The sequence below is a fragment of the Capsicum annuum genome, chromosome 11 (genome assembly GCF_002878395.1).
Source record: "Capsicum annuum cultivar UCD-10X-F1 chromosome 11, UCD10Xv1.1, whole genome shotgun sequence".
NCBI lineage: Eukaryota > Viridiplantae > Streptophyta > Magnoliopsida > Solanales > Solanaceae > Capsicum > Capsicum annuum.
Genome location: NC_061121.1, coordinates 1397045 through 1406556, shown reverse-complemented (window position 1 = coordinate 1406556; position 9512 = coordinate 1397045). Strand labels below are relative to the sequence as shown.

General features: G+C 33.8%; 1 long non-coding RNA gene across 1 annotated transcript; it reads right to left on the bottom strand.

Annotated features, from left to right (window-relative positions):
* Positions 1-5590: 5590 nt before the first annotated feature.
* On the bottom strand, positions 5591-7243 carry LOC124888590. The gene is made up of 2 exons (XR_007047055.1): positions 6119-7243; positions 5591-5924 (listed from the first exon to the last, which is right to left on the bottom strand). It is a non-coding gene; the product is annotated as an uncharacterized LOC124888590 (long non-coding RNA).
* Between the last annotated feature and the right edge of the window lie 2269 nt (positions 7244-9512).

The following is a 9512-nucleotide window of genomic DNA, read 5'->3' as shown; positions in this document are numbered from 1 at the left end:
TATCTGATGAATCACTTGGTACAGATGTACAATCACTATACATTTTTATCGTTGATTCTTCAGTTTCATCACCTAATTGAGATCAAAATGTCCATAAAAGGAAACTGAAGTAACTGTACAAAGGCGGATCTTCAGCGAGTTAATGGGAACCATTGCTTTCCGCTGGATCCATAAGAACATATATATATATGAAAAATTTATACTAATGTATTGAACTCTTTCTGAACCTACTGACTGACTATACTAGATTCACTTCTGAAATCTTGCGTACCATTAAACAAAAGTGAATTGTACGTGAGCTAAGGATGAACCGACTCAATTCTTGTTGATAAATCAAGAGCCTCTTCGAGTTCCATGGATGGTCTTTGCTGCTTAAGGCCTATGCTACTCAAAGCTAGCTTAAATACCAGCGTTGAGAATTTTCCCTCCAGTTTTGGATCAGCAAATTCTTCGATGTTCCCACCTTTGGTCAAGTTTTTCGCCTATGATTCAAAAAGATCGACGCGCTAAAGAAAGAGACTTGAAAGGATTTTGCCTTGATATCCCGATGAACAATGGAGCCAGTGGAGAAAGAGGAGACCACGGGCACAATCAAGTGCAATTTCTAGTCTGCGTCTCCACAAGAGATATTTACTTTTACCTGCGAGACCCATGACATACTATTATATTTTAAGTCGACAAAGATCAGAAAAGAACATACCAAATACCCATTCGGAAAGATTTCCATTGTGGCATAGCTCATAAACTAGAAAACACTCATTCGGTCCATCGTAATGGCCTAGCAAGCTAAGGATACAAGGTTCGGATGTTTGATATGTGAGAGACTTGTAACTTCTCTAACAAATGTTTCCATCTGTTCATCTTTAATTATATGCTTAACGGCAGCATGTTTTCTATCTGCCAGAATCCTTTCCCTGTAAAACACGATCATTTCAATACCCAACTTTCAAAAGGAACAATCCATAAAGAAACTGGAAAAGGGTAAGCTAGACCTCCCTAGATATGATATTCTGACTTATGAATGTTACTAATATCAAGAATTGTCAATGAACAATAAGGAGATCGACTAAGCCAGCTATACATAGTTCGATTTTCTTACCAGCTAGGCCTTGACCTATAAAGTTGGACATGCTAAGATTGTCAGTCGCGGAGTAAATTTCTTTAACATGAAGCAAAATTAGAATAAGCTAATACAAACCTTTGGAACAATGATTGTTGGTGTAGAGTTGAGGGCTTACTATATCTTCCAGTTGATGGCTTAACTTCAGCCTTCCTTTTCGATAAGATCCACAACGCAACCATTATTACTAACACCATACCCAATTAGAATTCAAAGATCTGCATATTTAAATTAACCAAAAAAACACTTTTTTTGTCCTGAAACGACGCAGCAATATCAGTGATTTTTATGAAAATGGATATTCAAGATTTACCAGTTTTAAATTTAGTTCGACGTCTAGTTTCATTTCCACTCTCATCCGCAGAAGAAGCAGTGGCGGAGCCAGAATGTTCATTGAGGGGCTTCAGAAGTAAACATAGACTAATCGAAGGGGGTTCAACATCTACTATGTATACATAAAAATGTTTTTGACTGTATAAAAATAGTATATTTTTTCGTGAAGAGGGTTCGGATGAACCCCTAAATACAAGGTGGCTCCGCCACTGAGAAGAAGCTGCACAGTAAAATGATCAATCAAGATCATAGTTAAATGTTAAAACTTGCAAGTAGAGCTGTCCATATGGGTCGGCCCAGCTTATCCGGCTAGTCACATGGGCTTTGAGTTTGATGGGCCAAAAGAAGACTGTGGGCTGCGAGCCTCACCGGCCAATCCATTTTTAAAAAAATAATATTTTATAATTTAATTTTAGAATATAAATATGGCCAAACAATATTACATAGTGTTAATACTTGTTAATTAAGTCTTCAACACCCCGAAAAAATACTCCTAATTGAGAAATTAAATAACTTTTGGCATGGTATCCTTCAAACCAAATAAAACTGCTAATATGCAATGTAGTTGCATGTATTTGACTTACGGACCAGCCCACGGGCTAGCCCAACCTACGTTGCTCAAGTCCCACAAGCCACGGGTTTATCCGGGCCGGGCTAAAAAGCCTGTTCTTAGATGAACTGCAAAAACTGAAGCCCAGCTCCATCAAATTACAGGCTGGATCAGGTCGGCTCAATGGGCCTGGCCCATATTGATGGCTCTAAATGGAAGAACAAAACTTTGAACATGTTTATAAGCACGCAGGAAGTAAACTTACCTTAAGGAAGAGAACTGTCTCCTAGGCAATGAAAGATTTTGTCAACCCAACTCTCATCAGAAACTCTTTGGCTTGTTAATAAAATCAGCATACTAAATCTACAAATAATCAGACTTTTCAATCTGCTTCCTAGTTTGTTCTCAACGTCGATCTCTGAATAATCAGAGCAGCCTCCTGCAGCACCAGTACTACTTGTCAACTTTTCAATGCCACAACTAAAATTATCTGAAGTACTACTATTGTTGTTATTCATCAAAGTTAAGCAGTCACTTTGCTGTGTGGAATTGAGAAACATATGATGTCTTGTTTGGTTAGTCCGATGTGCCAATATAATGCTCGTAAATATGTATTGAAAGCTAATCCACAACAAGGGTGATCATTTAAAAAACCATCCCAAGTGTAATTGTCTAAATTTGTACAGGCCTCCCTTGAAATGTTCATATCCAGGACACACTTGTTGTTGAGACTATTGGTCTGAGAAAAAACCAAGTCCAATGATATGGAGAAAAACATGATGGACATGATCATTAATGCTGCTGCTTTGAAGCAATTCATATTGCTTGAAATGCTAAAGCCTTTGCTCGTATATTAACACAAGCAAATGGAGGCTAAATCTCTTTCCTTAATAAGAAAGAAGAACAAGTCAAGTAGATGAAGGAGTAGGGGCGGGCGTTTGACGTTCGGTTCGGTATTTTAAAGTAAGTAGATGAAGGAGTAGGGGTGGGCATTCGGTATTCGGTTCGGTATTTTTAAAGTTCGGGTTCGGTAATTCGGTAATTGATATTTGAACGTAGATACTATTGGATTCATAGTAGATGAAAGAAGTGTGAATAAAAAAATGGAGAGTAAAAAGGGTGGAGGGGAGGAGACACTAAAAATGGAAGTGTACTCCCAAATTGGCAAGTTTACTCTTTCTCCCACATTGGTGGAAGAAGAGAACTTGAGAGTGTTTATATTGAGAAACACTAACTCCATATGAATAGGGAGGCAAGAACTAGATGATGCCTTCTGCCGTCGTCGTTGCTCGGCTTCAGCTTTGGATTTCATGTTCTGTGAATTCGGACGACTTGACCTATTCAATTTCTGCTTCATCTTATTTTTCCTGAAAAATAAATACACCTCTTGGAAAGGTCATTTTGATCTTGCATTGAGGGTATTTGATACTTCATTGTGTTCTTGTTTATACTTGAACTCTAGTTAAAGTTGTTGTTGTAATATACAGATTCTGCATACTCAATCATATTGTGGGAAATAACAGATACCACATATCATACTTATAAACATCGGTTCGGTAATTCAGAAAGCGGTAAATTAAAGTTTGGTTCGATATGGTATTTGGTAATACCATATTAAAGTTGGTGATGTGTAAATGTACGTTTAAACTTCAAAGAGTATATTTAATAGAAATCCTATTTAGTATTCTTTTTTTTGCTATTTACGTTATATTACCAAAGTCCAAGAGATTCTTTGGGATGAGTAATACTATTATTTATTGGGTTGGTTAGACATATATATATATATATATATATATATATATATATATATATATATATATATATATAATTCGGTATTTGGTAAATATCGAATACCAAACGGTATTAATATCTTATACCAAACCCAATCCCAAATACCGAAATATTAAAATTTTACTTCCAAATATCATACTAAATACCAAATTACCAAATTACTGAATGCCAATTACCAAATTTTTTGGTTCGATTCGATAATTCAATTTTCAGTAATTTATGCCCAGCCCTATGAAGGAGTAATAAAGAAAAGGCATTTAGCTAAAGAGGATACTTTTCTTGTTTTCCATTGTACTCATTCGTTTCAATTTGTTTATCTAGTTTTGACTTGACATAAAGTTTAGTCGTGCAACTAAGATATGTAGAATGTACCAAAATATCCAATTTTGTGGTCTAAAGCATGTATATAAAAAGCTAGAATTAAGAGTTGCCGAAAAAAAAGCATATTAAAAGGCGCTCAACATTGTTTAAACTTGTCACTCAATTTTATTTAGAAACTCGAATTAGTGTATGTTCTAATTGAACACCTAAACGCTTGATAAAATGTTGGTATTAGTAGACACTTTTTATTCAATTATTGGAAAAACATTTGTGCCTCTTTTCAATCATTTATTATATAGACAACTTAATCACATAAAATATGCGATATCCTTTAATATACATCGACCTTAATTTGAAAAGACCTGAGGTAATTAAAGGAGGTGATATATTTTAAGTAATTAACTTATTTATATAAGGGAAAAGACTCAAATATGCCATTGAACTATCAGAAATGACTCATTTATGCCATCCGTTAAAAGTTGAGCTCATTTATGCTAGCGCCGTTACAAAACTGGCTCATCCATGCCATTACTTTTAACACCCGATTTTTAGAAAACAGTTTTGCCACGTGGCAGTATATTAGAGGTCCACGTCATTTTTATATTTTTTTATTTTTATTTTTTAAATTTATATAAAAAAAATTATAATTTTTTTTTCTTTTTAAAAATGGTGTTGGTTACAAAGTTTATAGATTACATATTTCTATACTTTTATATATATAGATTACATATATATATAGATTTTATATATATATATATATATATATATATATATAGTTGACCAATCTTCTAGGTATTTATTTATACATGAACCCCAAATATTCAAACTTGAAATTCTAGTTCATCATAACCATTGCTAGTCCTTATATGCAATGATAATAAAGGACGGAATTGTATTCTTATCATATTTTGCCAAATGAAAAAGGTGACCATATTAAAATGATCAATTCAAAGACCTTAAATGGTTAATCCTTCTTATCATTTCGAAAAGTATATGATAGGGAAAGAAAAAGAATTCAAAAATGTGAACAATTTCTTCCGTTGGTGCATTCTCTTTTCCTTACTTTTCTCTCCCTCTTTGTGTGTATGCATGCAAAATGTATGTAGTAAAGTATTGTGTGTGGATATGTACGTTATCATTTATTCTTTTTTGATAATTATTTATATGTATGCATGCATGGATCATATATTAGCACGTGGAAAAGCTGTTTTCTAAAAATCGGGTGTTAAAAGTAATGGTATGAATGAGCCAGTTTTGTAATGGCAATGACATAAATGAGTCCAACTTTTAACGGATGACATAAATGAGTCATTTCTGATAGTTCAGTGACATATTTAAGCCTTTTTCCCTTTATATAATGGTTGTTTAACATTTGTAGATTAGTAAGTTAAGTAAGACGTCATAAAAGACAAATGCCGGACACGGCAATATTAGAAAAATGTTGGATCGATTGTAGCGTTTGGTTGACGAAGGACTCAATCTTCAACATATCTTGCATTAACAGTAAGTCATCTTGCCATTGTCCCAGCATTAGCAGCATTCGAGTTAACAAAAGTACCAGAACTAGTTAACTAATACTGTTTTTCTAAACTTTGGCATATGTGGAGAACCTTCATTGTTTGTTTGATAACTTGGAAGCTGTTTCGCAAGTTTTTGGGTGTACTCTTGTAACTTATTCTTGTACATCACTCGTATCCGAAAGTTTTTGGGTGTACTCCGGAGTAACTGATTCTTATACATCACTCGTATCCGAAAGTTTTTGGGTGTACTCCTGTAACTGATTCTTGTACATCACTCGTATCGGAGGAACTGGAAAGAAAATAAGTATACCATTGTATGATTAATAATGGACTGAATACAAAAACTAAAACAAAAAGCAAGAAAATAGGGGATGCTATGTTCTTTAATGCTATGTTCACCATGTTCAAAGTGTCAAGAAAATCATACATTCATTTAAAATTTCTGATGTAATTGAACATTATGATAAAAAATTTTAAAAGTACCTGGATGATGAACACTTCCTTGAGCCCCAACTTGCCTTGGGATAAATGAGATTAATGAGGGAAAAATATAAGAAGTGCAAGACTGTTAGGCGAAGGGCGTGCACAATGGACGGAGGATCTTCATGCCAAATTCGTGGTAGCTATACAACAACTTGGCGAAGGAGGTAAGTTTACCTCGCAAATGTGAAGTAATTTCTTCTAGTGTTGTCAGCCCCCGACATTTCTGGGCACACAAATCCCCTCTGGATAATTCTAAATAATAACTAGTAGTTGAGTGATCGCTTGAAAAATTAACTCATCGGACAAGGAAATAATCCAATATATGTGTTGGTCATTTTTCGTGTGATATAGACGATCTGTTGCTGAGATGAGAAAGAAGGACATGAATATTTGTTCACCTTTTGATGGATCAATTATTCGTAACCCCGAGGAGCAACTTCCTCCACTAGACATTGCAAAACATAAGCAGTGACGATGTGACAGTTGCATCCGTAATATTGAAGCTGATGAAAGTGCAGGAGAAGAAATTGATGATGTGCTTGTGAACACTGGTAACAATAAGATCATCTCGTTAAAAACAAGACTATCAATGCTAGTTATGTTTTCTTTAATATTTCTAGGGATATGATACATATATAGTGCAATTTGTTTCCTATTTTAACTGGATCTGAAGATGTTACATTTGAGGAGATTGGCAATCCAGCTACAGAGGTAGGTAATAGTATCTAAGCAATAGTCCACTCGAGAAATAGAAACAAACAACTAAAGAATGTATTGAGGGTGGTTGAGATAAGTATGCTTCTTGAAGTGGTTCATTGAAGTTCATAGGGAACTCCTTTGGATTCAGTACATTGGAATGATTTACGTTGTCCTAGAAGTGATTAAACGTATTGAAATGATTTCTACGGTATGATTTTGTCATTCTGCCATATCAAGCTATCAACCCTACGAAGAAATCATACGGTGGAATTAAAGAATGTACCACTGGTGGTTGGGGTAAATATGCTTCTTGAAATGGTTCGTTGAAAAATAACTTATCTATGTAGAGAGGATTTCATCTCCCCTTTGGTGACATTGATAGAAATTGTCAATAACAATAAAAGGACGTCAAGTGGAACTGTTTTTCATTTCTCAATTACAAGAGTCCTTAAATAAATAAAAGCTACAATAACAAAATACGTTTGTTACTCCTAATTATTCTGATCTGAACTAATTTCACTAATTCTATAACCTAAACGCTAGGAAACAACTTATTTAACTCCCAAGCAATAATAACAAACAAACCACTACCCCGCAAATGGGGAAAGGATGTCCATTACTTCTCAATGGAAATGGAGAAACATTGAGGGCTTGGAATATTTCATTTAATATTTTATCTATTTATCTGAATAATTTGTAAAAATATATTTATTTCAAAACAGTATCGATATGTATTGGTATTCCAGTTTTATTTGTTATTATTTTATATTCTATGAATGTGTTAGAAGTAATTAAAAAGCAAGAAATAATGGATCCAAATTCTAGAAATTAATTTTTCTCAACTAGAATTAAATCCAATTTTCTTAGAAAACATTATATTGGTGAGATCATTTCCCCCCACAAATTAGTTAGTTTCCAACAAACATCGTACATGTAAAATTTATTAAGTTTATGTAAAAGAATAAGGTCATTGCTATAATTTATGATTTATTTCAAACTGAACCTTGATATATATAAATGTTAAGAAAATAATGTTCTCAACAAAACGGCTAGCATTTATTAAAAGAAAACAATTGAATTGTCATAGTTAAGTTTTATCAAATGACACTTTCAATATATGTTTCTGAGGAGGATAGCATTTGAAGTGTATATTGTATATAGATATTATTTTATCTTTTTATTTTCGTTGTTTCTGCTAAGATTATTTTCATTTGTGGACTATGTTTCTTGCAATTTATGGATTCTTACGGCGACCTCAAGTCAATGTACTATAATAACTAGGTTCTTAATAAAAATATTAAAAACATTTAGTGATACAAGTAAAGACTAAGAAACCGAAACTAAGCCTCAAGAAGAAGAGATGACGAAGAAACAAACACTTAATGAAGACAAGGTACTTACAAAAGAGAATTGCATTAAAATGAAAGGATAGATAGTGAGACTTATACTTAAGGTGTGTATCAAACACCAAAACACACAACACCAATGGAGGATAACAACACACTCTTAGGTGGACACAAAGGGATCAACGCCTTAAGCACCCACCTTTCTTGTCAAAATGTCAACACAAGGTTAACCCTAGTTTCAATTGTCTTTTCCAAGACAATGGCGGATCCAGGATTTAAGGAGTGTGGGTACTTACTATAGGAAAAAAAAAAAATCACCTCAACCAGGTTTGAACCCGAGCATACCTACCAGTGGAGAGCCTTAAAGATCAACCTAAATGTCAGGGCACCTAACCAACTTCTTGTTTAGTGTGTGCTTTTATATAATTTATACCTATTTTCGTATATTTTTTATGTAATTATACTTATTCCGCGTCAAGTTTAGTGGATGCCGGAACACCCAAAAATTATGTGTAGGTCCGCCCCTGTTTCAAAACCTACACTAAAATAGTTTTTCTAAGCCTTACACTAAGAAAAGAAAATACAATTTGAGTATCACTCAACAATTCATCAAAACTAAGGAAAATGCTAAAATGTCTACTTATAGTTATTACATAACAATGACTAATTTGCCCTTAATGAGCCTTGAAGAATAGGCGCCTATGGAGTGTAATTTTGGAGTGTAAAAAGTCCTTAATGCCCTTAATTAGAGGCGCCTCTTGAGTATAAGATCCCTCTGCCTTTGTTCACTTGGACAAGGCTCCAAAAGGTCTTCAATCGCTTGCAAAAATCCGAAACTTAATCTTCTACAAGACCTTGTGCTCTTTAGGCTTGTATCATCTTCTTAATATATATACATGATCTAGTAAAAGTTACTGGTTCCGTTAACCCCTAGTTCATCGATATCTTTGCCGTTCTAATTTGGTCATTTTAATTTGTTGCTAACACTCGTATCAATTCCTGGCAATCTGTTTTTATGTAGCGTATGAGGCAATCTTGAACTTTGTAACCTTTTGCAGTTTTCTCTTTCGTACTGCTTTGTCAGTAAAACGCTTTACTTAGCTCACAAAAGTATTAGGGTTTTTGCTCTGATTTTTTAACCAAAATTAAGTTTTACTTTTTCTAGAAGGAAAATAAAAGTAATATCATAATTACTTTTATTTTTTCTGAAAGAAAAATATAATTTTTTTTCATATTTAACTAATCTCTTTCTTGGAGGAAAGAGTTTTACTTTTCCTCAAAGAAAAATATAATTTTTTTCATATTTAACTAATCTCTTTCTTGGAGGAAAGGGTTTGGGCCTGTATAAA